A 13,410-nucleotide genomic window follows, 5' to 3' on the forward strand; every position below is an offset into this window, starting at 1 on the left:
CCACCGGACATGCTGAGGCTCCACCCTAGTAATTGATGAGGTGGGCAGATCTTGGGGATGCACGTACTTCATCTTGTGAGGCATCCAGTTCAGTTGAGGTCTTAACATGGTCTCCACGCAGGGGAAGCTGCTATCCCAGCAAGAGCAGGTGTACTACTCGCCCAGAGCGTTCAAAGTCTCAGTGTTTCCACCCAGGTGTCCCCACCCCACGTTTCAGGGTGCTGCTACTTACTTTTAAGGCCTGACTGTAACATAGACTTGTGAAGGCTGTGAATTCAGCTCTCTTTGTAATTTCTGGCTTCGTTCTCAGCAAAGTCTGCCATCAGCTGCATGAGCTAAGGATTTTTTCAAATGCTGCCAGGGAGACCTTTAAACCAGGCCCTGAGTTGAGCGTGACATTTTCTTCTTTCTGTGCACTGATTGCACTTAGCAATAACCAGCCTGTTCCACAACCGTGAATTAATACCACCCTCACATGCTAGAGCTTGTGTAATTTAGTGCGTCCCCTTCCTTGTAGACCCAGTGCCAATTCATCACAGGTGGCCGTCCTAGTGTGGTGCTACAACATTCCAGGGGACCAACTGTCCTAATTTAGATTGTCCCAGTAGACTCTTTCGAAAAAAAGACTCAAGTGCAAACATTATTTGTGAGCCTTAATAGACATTAAGATTAAATCTTAAAGACGTCACTTCAGGGGCGCCTGGGTGGCGCAGTCGGTTAAGCGTCCGACTTCAGCCAGGTCACGATCTCGCGGTCCGTGAGTTCGAGCCCCGCGTCGGGCTCTGGGCTGATGGCTCAGAGCCTGGAGCCTGTTTCCGATTCTGTGTCTCCCTCTCTCTCTGCCCCTCCCCCGTTCATGCTCTGTCTCTCTCTGTCCCAAAAATAAATAAACCTTGAAAAAAAAAAAAAAAAAAAAAGACGTCACTTCAGATGATATAAGGTTAAATCACTATGAAGGTGAAATACTGTCCATCCTGTCTTAAAGAATCTGAAACAAAAACAAGAGAACGACAAAGAAAAAAAAAATCCAGCCATCTTTCAGTAATTGATGGGATAAGCAGACAAAGACCAGGAAATATGCGTAAAAATTGAAATTTTGATTATATGTTATGTGCACGTTCACAGTCTATATCACGACATTATCATTCATAATTTTCAATCACATAGGGAACAATATGAAAACCATGTACTTGGCAGGGGCACCTGGGTGGTTCAGTTGGTTCAGTGGCCAACTTCAGCTCAGGTCATGATCTCGAGGGTTGTGAGTTTGAGCCCCACATCAGGCTCTGTGCTGACAGCTCGGAGCCTGGAGCCCGCTTCAGATTCTGTGTCTCCCTCTATCTCTGCCCCTCCCCCACTCATGCTCTGTGTCTCTGTCTCTCTCAAAAATAAAAAATAAACACATTTAAAAAATTAAAAAAAAAAAAACACCAACATGTACGTGGTAAATTAAGCAAGTGTCCATTTGTTTCAAAGGATTGCTACAATACACAATATTCTCTGACCATGTGCAATTAAGGTAGAAATCAGTAAAAAAAAAAAAAAAAAAAAAAAAAAAAAAAAGATCTTTAGAAAAGCCCCATATATTTGCATTTCTAATTAGCATTTCTAATTAACACATGAAAATAAATCATGGAAATTAAGAAATAATTGAAACTATGTTAAAGCAATACCACTTATTAAAATGGTAGAATGGAGTTAAAGAAGCATTTAGAGAGCACTAGACTAACATGCTTAGAAACATGCATTTTAGAAAAGAAGACTAAAAACTAATGAGCTAGGCATTTAATTCATGAAGTTAAAAGAACAAAAAAAAATAGAAGGAACTAATAAATAATGAGTAATGAAATAGAAAACAAACATGTTAGAGATCAACAAAGTCAAAAGTTGGTTATTCAAAAACACTAATAAAATATACAAGCCCTTAGCAAGATTGATAAGGAAAAGAGAGAGAGAGAACCAACCGAACAACAGTAACAGCAATGAAAATAGGAACATCACTATAGATCTTACAGATATTAATAAAAGATAAATGAAATAAAGATATAAACTTTATGTCAATAAATGTGTAACGATAGATAAAAGTGATGAGTTCTTAGAAAACTATAACTTTGGAAAAATGTCTCACAAAGGAATAGAAATTCTGAAAAGAACAGTGTTAAAACCCTTAAAGAAAATGAAACACTAGTTCCCAACAGAAAAACCCAGGCCTAGATAGTTTACTAGGGAGCATTATCAAACTTCAAAGGAACAAAATCCTGCAATCTTACACAAAATATTTCAGTGCATAGAACTATCTAAGCTTAGGTCTTCTAGAAAGCAGAGCCTGAGACAAGGATTAAGATACTAAAACTATTTGGGAAATGCAAACTCCAACAGAGTAGATGAGAAGAAAATGGAAGTAAAACAAGGGAAATGCAGTGTGCCACATTTATGTATTGAATAGAATATTAGGTCATTCAGCATGTGAGACTATGGGCTATTGGCATGTGGACCCTTCTGGAAAGGATTCCAGGAAGAACCATATCTTGAAGTAGTCAATGGGAGAGTAATTTGGCTGTCCGGTAACTTCCCATCTCCTAGTTCTCACGGGTCATCACCCCATAGAGATACAATTGCCTGTCCCTCTGGGTGGCATCATCCACCTATTAGCAGCTGTTCAGGAATTCAGATCCCATATCTTGTAATGTGGTGGTGTTTCATTAAAGTCCAAAAGTGGAGGGAAAACCTGGCATGTGTGGGATGTCAGTCAAGGCATAGACAGGAGGCAGTCAGAGGTATCTGAGAAGACGCATAAGGTTGTTTTTTTTTTTAATGTTTATTTTGAGAGTGCAAGTAGGGGAGGGGGAGAAAGAGAGGGAGAGAGAGAATCCCAAGCAGGCTCCACACTGTCACCACGGAGCCTGACACGGGGCTCGAGCTGATGAACCGTGAGAGCATGACCTGAGCCGAAATCAAGAGTCGGATGCTTAACCAACTGAGCCACCCAAGCACCCCTAAAATTTGATTCCAAATATACTCCCCAACTTATTTTATAAGGCTAGAATACCAACAAGGACAATATGAGAAAAGGAAAAGGTTAATCTCTCTCATACGCATAAAATTGACAAACTATTATCAATTTGAGTATAACAATATGTATAAAGCATAATGCATGATAACAAAATGGGGTTCATTCCAGGAAAGCAAGGTTGGTTTACAGTAGGAAGTCAACCCATGTGATACACATCAACAGATGAAGGAAGAAAAATCACAGATCATCTCAATAGAAGAAGATAGATGTACCTGATAGAGTTCAATGTCCACGCATAATTTTTTGAAAACTTCTTGGCCAATTAGGACTAGAAAAAACCTTTTTTTTTTTTTAATTTTTTTTAACATTTATTTATTGTTGAGACAGAGAGAGAGACAGACAGAGAGTATGAACGGGGGAGGGCCAGAGAGAGAGAGGGAGACACAGAATCTGAAACAGGCTCCAGGCTCCAAGCTGTCAGCACAGAGCCCGACGCGGGGCTCGAACTCACTGGCCTCGAGATCATGACCTGAGCTGAAGTCGGACGCTCAACCAACTGAGCCACTCAGGCGCCCCTAGAAGAAACCGTTTTGAACTGATGGAAGGTATCTACAAAATAGTGAGCTGACAGCTGTAGCATTTCTTTCAATGTTGGGAATGAGGTCAAGATGTCTGTATCTACCGCTTTTGCTCAACATACTGAGGCTCTAGACAGTAAGGCAAGAATAAGAAAATACATAACGGGAATCTGATCTGTCATTATTCTTAGAAGATAAACTTGTACATGTAGAAAATCGAAAAGAATATATGGATAGGTTGCTAGAATTTGGAAGTAAGTTTAACATGTTGCTGCATACAAAACAATGTACCAACAATAAATTGCATTTTTGCATAATATTAAGATATAGAAAATTTCCTTAAAACATCTGAAGTACTAAAGTACAAACCTAACAGAGGTCATAAGAGATCTTTGTGGCGAAAATGATATAAGTGCTATTGAAAGGCTTTAAAGAAGACCTACGTAAATGAAGAGATCCAAATGTTCATGAACTGGAAGAATCAATTGCGTAAAGTCGTCAGTTCCACCAACTAAATCTATAGATTCAGTGAAATCCAAGTAAAAATTCCATTCTCTCCACTCCCTCACTTACGTGCATGGCAGTGCAAGGGACCAAAAATAGTTAAGAAACTTTTGAAGGTAAGAACAAGCTAGAAGATTGTGCCAGTTATCAATTAATTTTCTCTTACCTCCAAATCCGCCTTCTCGGCCCTCTTCGGGAGACTGGAGCTGGACACTAAAGACTTCTTCCTTGCCGGTTGGCAAAATGTTTTGCTTTGCCAATAGAGGGCACTGGAGTTATACTGCACGACAGCAGCGACAGGAAGGCATTGGGCTCAGTCCTCCATTACCGTTATTTAGCGCAGTAGCCCAGCAGCCCTGGTGAGGCAGCTCCAGCTGTGCCCACAGGTCACCCCTACCCCCACGGCAGGTGCTTCTATGGGGCTCCATGAGGCCACTTCTACTGTGGCTCTGACTATGCCCTGAGGCAAGTGTCTCCGCCAAGGAGGCAGTTTCCACAGACTAGCTCCATACCCCATGGCAACAGTGGACCATTCTACACACCAGCTCGGGCCCATACGCCCTGTCAGGTTTCTTTGCAACGAGCAGGCTGCATATACCTCGGCCTTCGGTTGGGAAGGCATGTGGTTCTCCAAAGGTTCTAGTTCCTTCTTTGTCCCCACTTCTTCAGCATGGAGATAGGCGCTGCCTGCTATATCGGGACTCCTTGAGTCTTCCTTTACCCCTTTTAGTAGTTAGGCCCTTTCGACTAGTTAACAATTCTTTATATTACATTTTCCCTGTTATAGTAACTGGTGTGATTTCTGTGTCCTGATTCTGTGACTGACATAGGAGACTAACCCTACCAAGACATTGGTACTTATTATAAAGCCCTACTAAATAAAACTGTGTGCTGATAATGCAGGATGAGACAAATTAACAAACAGAATAGAATAGGGAGATCAGAAAAAGATCCAAGCATATATAAAACCTCGATACATGACGAAAATGGCACTACAGATCAGTGGCATAAGAATAGACTATTCAGTAACTGCTGGGGGAGACATTGCTTAACCACCAGGAAGAACGAAAATGTATCTTGACTTTACAACATGCCCTGAAATCAATTAAAGATAAGTTAAAGATAGACGTAAGAAAGGCAGAACTATAAAGTATCTAAAAGTAAACATAGAATATTTTCAAAACTTTTGATTAGGCAAGGAGTTCTTAAAAGAGATAAAAGGAAGACCCAATAAGGAAAATTTGATAAATTTAATTACAATTCATAAATTCCATTAATTATAACGATAGTGAAAGTAACTGCCCCAAGCTAAAAGATATCTGTAATATGTATAACGAGGGAAAATAATATACAAAAGACATCATGAATCAATATGTAAAAATAACTCAGTCAAAAATAGAGAAAGACTTAAACAGTCATTTCCCCCCAAAAGAATCTGCATGGCCAATAAACCTATGGAAAGATAACTCCATTCTATATGGAGTTTGTTTCCCCTCTTTCATTCCAGGAAGAGCATCGGCTGTGTTTCCTCCAGGGCTCCAGCTCCTGTCTGAGGGACCCACAGGGTTCCAGCTTCTGCCAGTGGTCTGACGCCTCCCCCCACCGCAGCTGGGGGCAGCTTATCCATTCACTCCTCGTCCTGCAAGTGGGAGTGACGTCCTCTTCCTGCTCATCTTGTGCTTTAACCTCTCAGCACCTCCACCGCCTGTGAAACCAATTCCCTGCATCAAATTCCCTTTGTTGTAAATACTCCAAGTGGTTTCTCTTTTCCTAGTTAGTCCCTCACTAATGCAGGGGAAACTCTCTCCACTGCTCTGGTTTCCATGGCGAGGGATTTTTTTCTCTAATTACTCTTGGCATCTTGCTCTATTCCTTACTTGTGCCCACGGAGGTACAGTGAATTCCCCGGTCAGTGGGTGACAGCCGTTGCTGCACATTCTCATCCAGGTGGGGCTCTCCTGGCGGAATTTGAGGGTGAGCTTTAGCATGCACTTGAGTCACAGGGAGGGCTCTGTCCTCCAGCGTAGACTGTTTGCAATAATGTTGATACCTGAATCCCCATCTGTCCGGTTTCTGAGTCTGAATCGGTTCCCAAGGCCAGGACAAGGCGTGCTGTTTCTCCCTGGCTTCCTCACACTCCGGCAGCACGCAGGGGAGAGATCAGATGTGCGGTTCTGCTGTGTTAGAGCCAGGAGAAAGTCGCCCCCCTCCCCGGGTCTGGCTTGTGACAGGAGGAGGGGGGAGGAATGGGGGCACCCTTTCCCCACCTCTTCTCCCCAGACACGCTCTACTAAATTTCCGTTCCTCAGGGAGCTATTGAGACTATACCATAGACCCAGAAGGTCAATGCCAGGAGGAGGTAAGAACCAGGGAAAGCCAGCTTCACGGGCGTGGAACACGCGCAGCCGCAAAGGGCACCACCCTCAAATGTGCTCGTCCTTCTGTTGTGTCTGTCTTGAAATTCTTAAGACGCTTTCCCATAAGGTGCCCTGCATTTTTCACCGGACCCCTCAGATTGTGTGCTTCCCTTGTTGTGGGGTGCACCTCTCAGAAGGATCGGGCAAGTGCTGCGTGCCAAGCTCCTTGGGATTTTAAGGCTGGCCAAGCTGCTGAAAGCATCCAGGGAATTTTCCAGGCGGACAGCAGAGGGCAGTAAACTGCCGCTTAAGGCCTTCTCGCCCTAGAGGACTAGGTTTGAAGTAAACTTTTCTGAAGTTCATGGAGGGGCTGGGGGGACTGGGGGGGGGGGAGAGCAGGCGACAGGAGTGGGGGGTGCTGTTGGCCGGTTGTCTGTTTGCGTTCACTGTGAAACTCTACGCTCCTGAGCCCCAACTGCGGCCAGGTAGTGTGTGGCCCGTGCTATTCCAGTGAAGCCTGTCCTTCAGCACGGAATCAGACCCCTGTGGGGTCAGGCGGGAGCCCTTCCACCGGTTGCCTCTAATCCTTAGAGCACGCCAGCAAGGGCTGTGTTTTCATCTGCATGTTCCTGCTGAAAAACCGGATTCAACAAATGTTAGCTTGATCCAGCTATGAAGTGAGAAAATGGGGATTTGAACCCTGATCTACCTAGTTTCAAAAAGGCACACTCTTCACAAGTTCGGTCTGCAAAGAGAAGAGAAAAAAAAAAAAAAAAAAAGGAAAAGACCTTTCTTTTCAGCCTTGGCTTTGTCAGGTGGAAAGTTCCCCAGGGCTGCGTCCGGGAGCTGGTGCTGGCTCTCCCAAGGGCAGGGAGGGCAGCAAACAGGAAAACTCCCATCCGCCCAAGGGCTGTGACCTAGGCCGCGTCTCTCACCAAGCAAAGAAAGGACTTTTGAAACCTCGTTTCCCACCCCCACCCCCCATCTCCTTTTTTACAATAATCCAACAGCTCTCTCTCCTGTCTTGGGAGCCCTGTTGTCCCGAGGAGCTCAGCATCGATTCCGGCTTAATGAAAAGCATCTTCGGTGAGCACTCGTCCACATTCCTGATGGGCTTCTAGCACTTCTGTAGACGGGGTTGCCTTGAGAAGCTCCCCGGAGGACTTTGCAGCCTCCTACAGGCAGGCCCCAAAGCACACAGGTGTCAAAATGAGAGAGCTGAAGTGTTTCACAGTTGATGGAACCACGATTCGGGGCTTGCGAGCGGAAATGCACACCAGGAGAAAGCAATCCTCGTAACTAAGGAAAGCGGCCCCTGTGAGGCAGTGCCTCCCTCCCCGTTGACGGGCGTTCACAATTAAAGCAAAACCACCCCAGAAAACCCACCTGTGCACCTGAGGGCTGAGATTCATTAGCCTGCGTCTAATTTAGCTTTGCCTCAGTGGCTAGGGAGTGCAGGGATGAATGGTTGAGGGGGGTAACAGTATAGGAGAGGCATTCTATGCAGTGGCTGGGCTGAGGGATCTAGACTACCCCAGTCTGGATTCCGACCCTGATTTTAGCACTGAATAGCGGCGGGTCTTTGGGCAGTTTCTTGCATTTCTCTGAGCCTCAATGTCTTTGTCCGATAGTGGTGAGGACATCTCCCATTAGAGCGCTCTAAAAAGCCATGAGGATAATGGAGGCCCAGTGTTGCCTGGACCCCCAAATGGAAGCTCGTATGTTTTCTTTCCACTGCTCCATGCCCATTATAGCCTTTGAAAGCAAATATTCTGCTCCGGCCGAGGAGACCACTCCGTACGATGTTTACACGCGTTCTCCTGCGTCATGCTTTCTGTGAGACCTCTCAGATGTTTCCAGAAGAAAGATATACGTTTTCAATTCATAAACAACAACAAAATAAGAAAACCATTTCTTTTTGTGCCCATTGCCCTCCCTTTGGCCCTTCGAGTAAGGAGAGAACAGATCTGGCCCTGAGTCGTTGGTACAGGGACATTCTTGAGTTTCACAGAGGCAACACCAGAGAAGCCAGACCTGTGTGAACGTGGGAAGGGGAGCCTGCAAGATTCCCACAGCATGAGGGCCCCCAAAGGTGGGACCCCACACATCAAGCCCTCCACGGACAAAGCTGGACCCTCCCCCTGTTGAGCTGGGCTGTGGCCAAGAGGCCAAAAGCAAAGGACTGTGGGTCCCGCAGGGATTGATCGACTCCCTGCCAGTGTGGCTGCAGAAAGGTCCGAGCTGGCAAGATATGAGGAAAAGCCCTGCACCTTCGGTGCCCCCCTCCCCAGCCCATCTTGAACAAAACACCTCTCTCCAGCACAACCCTGGCACTTCTTTTTTCCTCTTCATTCAATGAAGGAAAGAAAATCAAGGAGGTCCCGTTTCTAGACATCTCAAGCTCCAGATCCAAACTCCCACCCAAGGAACCGTGCACTTTTGGGAGAGCCCAGGGTGTCTCAGACAGCTCTGACAGGTAGCTGGCCCGGATGCCCAGTACTGCCTGAGGCTTCTTGGGATGGTAAGTAAATGCACATATTTTAAAACTTGGAGCCGGATTTCAAAGGGGCTTTGTATGTGTTTTTACAATTAAACCAAGAAAAAAAAAAAAATCCTCTCTATTTTGTGATGCAGGTATAGCTCTTTTGAAGCCGGGTGGAAAGCCAGATTTATGAAAGTAGTTACCACACTGAAACTTTAGAAGCTGCCTCCAGTCCTTCTCAGGATGACGCCCGGTATGAAAATCAACAGGCAAATACAAATGTAATTAAAATATTATCACAAAAATGTAGATCAGCGTCAACTGGATCCAAGACAAGAACTTTGACAGGGGATTTAGGCAGAGAAAGCCGGGCATTGGTTTCTAGATTTGGAGGTAAGATATGTAAAGTACTGGGTTGGGTCTTGAATACAGTCGCTCTCAAGCTATAATCTGTTGAGTCTCTGTCGGTGGGTGGCCTGGGCAGGCTGGAGGGTGGGGGTGCTGATGGGGTCAAATCTGTGATGGGACATTGAGGGGGCCTGAATTTCCCCTGAGGAGAGCCTGCCATTCTCACCACTAGAAAAGGAGAATTTGAGAACCTGACCCTTGACTCTTCTCTTCCTGAGGTTTCTCTTAGGCTTCTTTCCCCTCCCCCACCCCTGTCCTGCAACCCTCTTTGAAGCACCCAAAGGGATTCGAGTGGCATTCCGTGCACCTGCACCGGCTGCCTCCCTGGCTCTCCGCCTACAGGCTCAGGAGACACTTGCCTTGGTCACGGCACCCCCTCTCCCACCTCTCATTTAATCAGTCTCTTCCTGTAATAAATCGGTTCTGAATTCCTATACCGAAGAGAGAGGACTCTTTCTGACTTGACCCTGCCCACCGAAGAGCCAAACCTGAGAATCCTTGGTGACGGACCAACACAGTTGAAGTCCCTTTCCTGCCCTAGCGTGGAGTTTTACCCTCCCCGTATCACCGACCCTAGCTGGGGACTCACAGGTTACCTCTGAACACCACCCTGGGGGCCTGCATGTAAACCGCAGCCATTTATCAAGCACTTAACTATGTGGCCCAGATTCTACAGCCTTGCCGGAGGGTATGGCTGTCACCATAGTGGAGGACGTCTCCTAGTATAGGACTTGTGTGTCGTGTTCTCATACTATAGAATGTCAGGGGGTATTTACTAAAAGAAAACCAATAATTAAAATAGAGGTGAAAGGGGGTGCAGGCCCCCGGCTCTGGGCTGCTTTGGAGGAGGCAGGAACAGTGAGAAGTGTGGGTCGTTGGTCCTCCTGCGCTTGCTGGGAGGTCATGGCAGTTCATCACTGCGTCGTCAGCCTTTGCCTCATGGACTTGCCCCAAGCAGCCTTCCGCCTGCTGTCTGGGCCGCAGCACCTCCACGCTCTGCCCTCCCACGATCCCATCCAACACGGAATGATCATCCAGAGAGTAATTTACAAGCCGACTCCCCTGACATGGGCTCCGGCAAGTCCTGGCGGGTGTCTGCTGGATTGGGTGGGGAAGCAGCCCTAGCTGTAAAGCCCCTACGCACCTGCAGGCCCCAGAAGTGTCCCCCGCCCGCCCTCTTCTGCAATCTCCCGCTGCATCTCGTGTTCCAGCCCAAGTGCAGGGGAGGGAGATCAGACATAAAATTCCGGGGGCGGAAAATTCCTCCCACAAGGACATTCCCGCCACCCCCCCCCCACCCCTTTCCAATGAAGCAGAAATTTTAACTCTTCAGGGCAAATTTTCAAAGCTGAGTAACTACCTATTACACACTTAAATCCTGTTATTTGTTAACAGTATTTGAATGAGTAACTTGCTCCCAAAGCCATGGGAGCGTATCTTTTAATAGAGCAGGGGCGATTAGAGATGAAAAGTACCCGCACGGTGCACTGCCAGAGGCTGTTCTGCGCTGGCATTCCAAGGCTGGTGAAAAAGAACTTTCTTTAGGAGGATGTAGAAGGAGGGTGGCTTAGCGGAGAGAGAGAGCACAGAGTATATATCCGTGTGGCAGGAAAGGTTTGGGAGTCACCTGCTTGACCACTTTGTGTGTGTGGTTCAGGGACCTGTCCTGTGACTGTCAGTTGCAGGCAAGTGTCTGTCAGAGAAACAGACCAAGGCTCGCAGGGTAGAGCAGGGATGTCAACTGAAAGAAAAAGTCCCTGAACGCTCTCTCGGGACTCCCTCTCCACCGGTCGCGCTTACAGAGAGTCACCTTCCCACGGTAATGTACGAAAACACCCTCCACTCCCCTAGCGCTGAGCCATGAGTATAGAAACCCTGGAGCAAATAAATGAGTGTCTTGGTGATGCTGAGACCCTCCAGGATGGACACTTCCAAGCCCCTTGCAGTGTGGTGTCCCTAGATGGGACTGCCAAGCCATCAGAGAAAGGTACTGCAGCCAAAGAACGAAGCCAGAGACCTGGGGGATTCTGGCACATCTCAAACACCACCAGGCTCTGAGCTCAGCTCCGAGTGCGAAATGACATGGCGTACAATAGCGGGTTCTCCAAGTTGGCTGCACGAAAGAATAATTACACGAAGGAGTTTGTAAAAATCCTGATGTCCAGACCACGCACCCCCAACACTCAGTGATTCAGACTCTCTGGTGGTGGGACCCCAAGCATCGATAATTTCTCAAGCTTTTCAGGTGATGCCAGCACGTACCAAATTTGAGCAGTGGTGGTGCCGAATGGTTGGAATGATGATGAATGAGACTTGGGGACCCACTGGGGAGAGAAGAAGGTTTATCAGCTTCTGGTTGGCAAAGGAAGCATTCAAACAGAGAAGACTCCGAATCCTCCTTCTTTTCGTATGAACGTTGTAACGTCCTTCGGGGGTAAAAATATTGCTCCTTCTTCCTTTGGAAGGGGAACCCTACAGCTCAACTAGCTTAGCTTTTTTTTAGGTGGAGGGGTAAACTTGACTTTGTAGTGTTTATAAAATATTTTAAAAACTTTTGGGGGGGGAGATAATTTCACACTTAGCATAGGAATTTCAAGAATAATATATAAAGCCCTAGTATACTTTTCTCTAGAGCGCTAGTTGTTAATATTGTCATATTTTTTCATATATATACAGACATATATGTATATGCACATATAATACACATCCCTATATATATGTGTGTGCACACATACACAATCCTTGTGTGCATACACACACACATATGTGCATTGTACATATTTCTTTCTGACCATTTGAAGATTAGTTGCATATACCATGCCCCTCTCTATGCATTGTGCCCTTTCGATTTAATGCCATGGTGTATATTTCCCAAGAACATGGATATTATCATCTTCTATAACCACAGTACAATTATAAAATTCAGGAAATGTGACATCCGTACAGTACGATTGTCTAATCTACAGTCCATGTTCCAATGTTGTCAATTGTTTTTTTTTTTGTTTTTTTTTTGTTTTAATTTTTTTTTTCAACGTTTATTTATTTTTGGGACAGAGAGAGACAGAGCATGAACGGGGGAGGAGCAGAGAGAGAGGGAGACACAGAATCGGAAACAGGCTCCAGGCTCCGATCCATCAGCCCAGAGCCCGACGCGGGGCTCGAACTCACGGACCGCGAGATCATGACCTGGGTGAAGTCGGACGCTTAACCGACTGCGCCACCCAGGCGCCCCTCAATTGTTTTAATAATGTTAGCTTTTATAGATTTTTTTTCCCCCAATTCAGGATCCAACCTAAAATCACACTTTGCATTTGTTTACAGTTTTAACTTCCTAGTAGGGAAGGGAGAGATTTACATTCAAAATTTCCTGCTGCATAATATAACATAACATAAGGAAGATGTCCTCTGATCTTAAACAAATTATTTCTCATTCCTAAAATTCATAAGCCAAAGTTTTATTCAAAGCTTCCTCAGAAGTTAAAAATGAAAAACTTTCCCATGATCTTTCAAATCTTTAGTGTCTCAAAGAACTCACAACATGTCACCATATTTAACCTGTTTTTCTCATAGCATGAACACAACATTGCCGTGTAAGGGAAATTTCCCACAATATGTGTGTGACTCAGGAAGCGTTATCTCTGGTGATGTCTTCCCAAGAGGTAACCAGGAAATGCTTCCTCTGTGAATGAATGAATGAATGAATGACCCCTTGCTTGGATTACTGCAATAGACTCTCAGCTGTTTTCTAGCTTACATCCTTCCCCTACCTCCCCCCCCCCCCCGCTCTTTTTTTCATAACACAGCAACCAGAATGATCCTTTTAAAAACCTAACTCAGAGCGTGTCCCTGTTCACACTCTCAACGCCTTCTTTGGCTTCTCAACTCATTGAGAAGAGTCGGCATCTTCAAAATTACCTACAAGGCCCCGTGCGTTTTATCCTGTGGACCACCTGTGCCCATCTGCTCTCTCTCTCCCTCTCTCTCTCTCTCTCTCTCTCTCTCTCTGCTGTCATCTTTTACTACCCCTCCATCCCTTGTGTCCCCTGCTGCAGTCACACTGGCATCCGT

This window comes from Leopardus geoffroyi, chromosome D1 (genome assembly GCF_018350155.1).
Source record: "Leopardus geoffroyi isolate Oge1 chromosome D1, O.geoffroyi_Oge1_pat1.0, whole genome shotgun sequence".
Classification (NCBI taxonomy): domain Eukaryota; kingdom Metazoa; phylum Chordata; class Mammalia; order Carnivora; family Felidae; genus Leopardus; species Leopardus geoffroyi.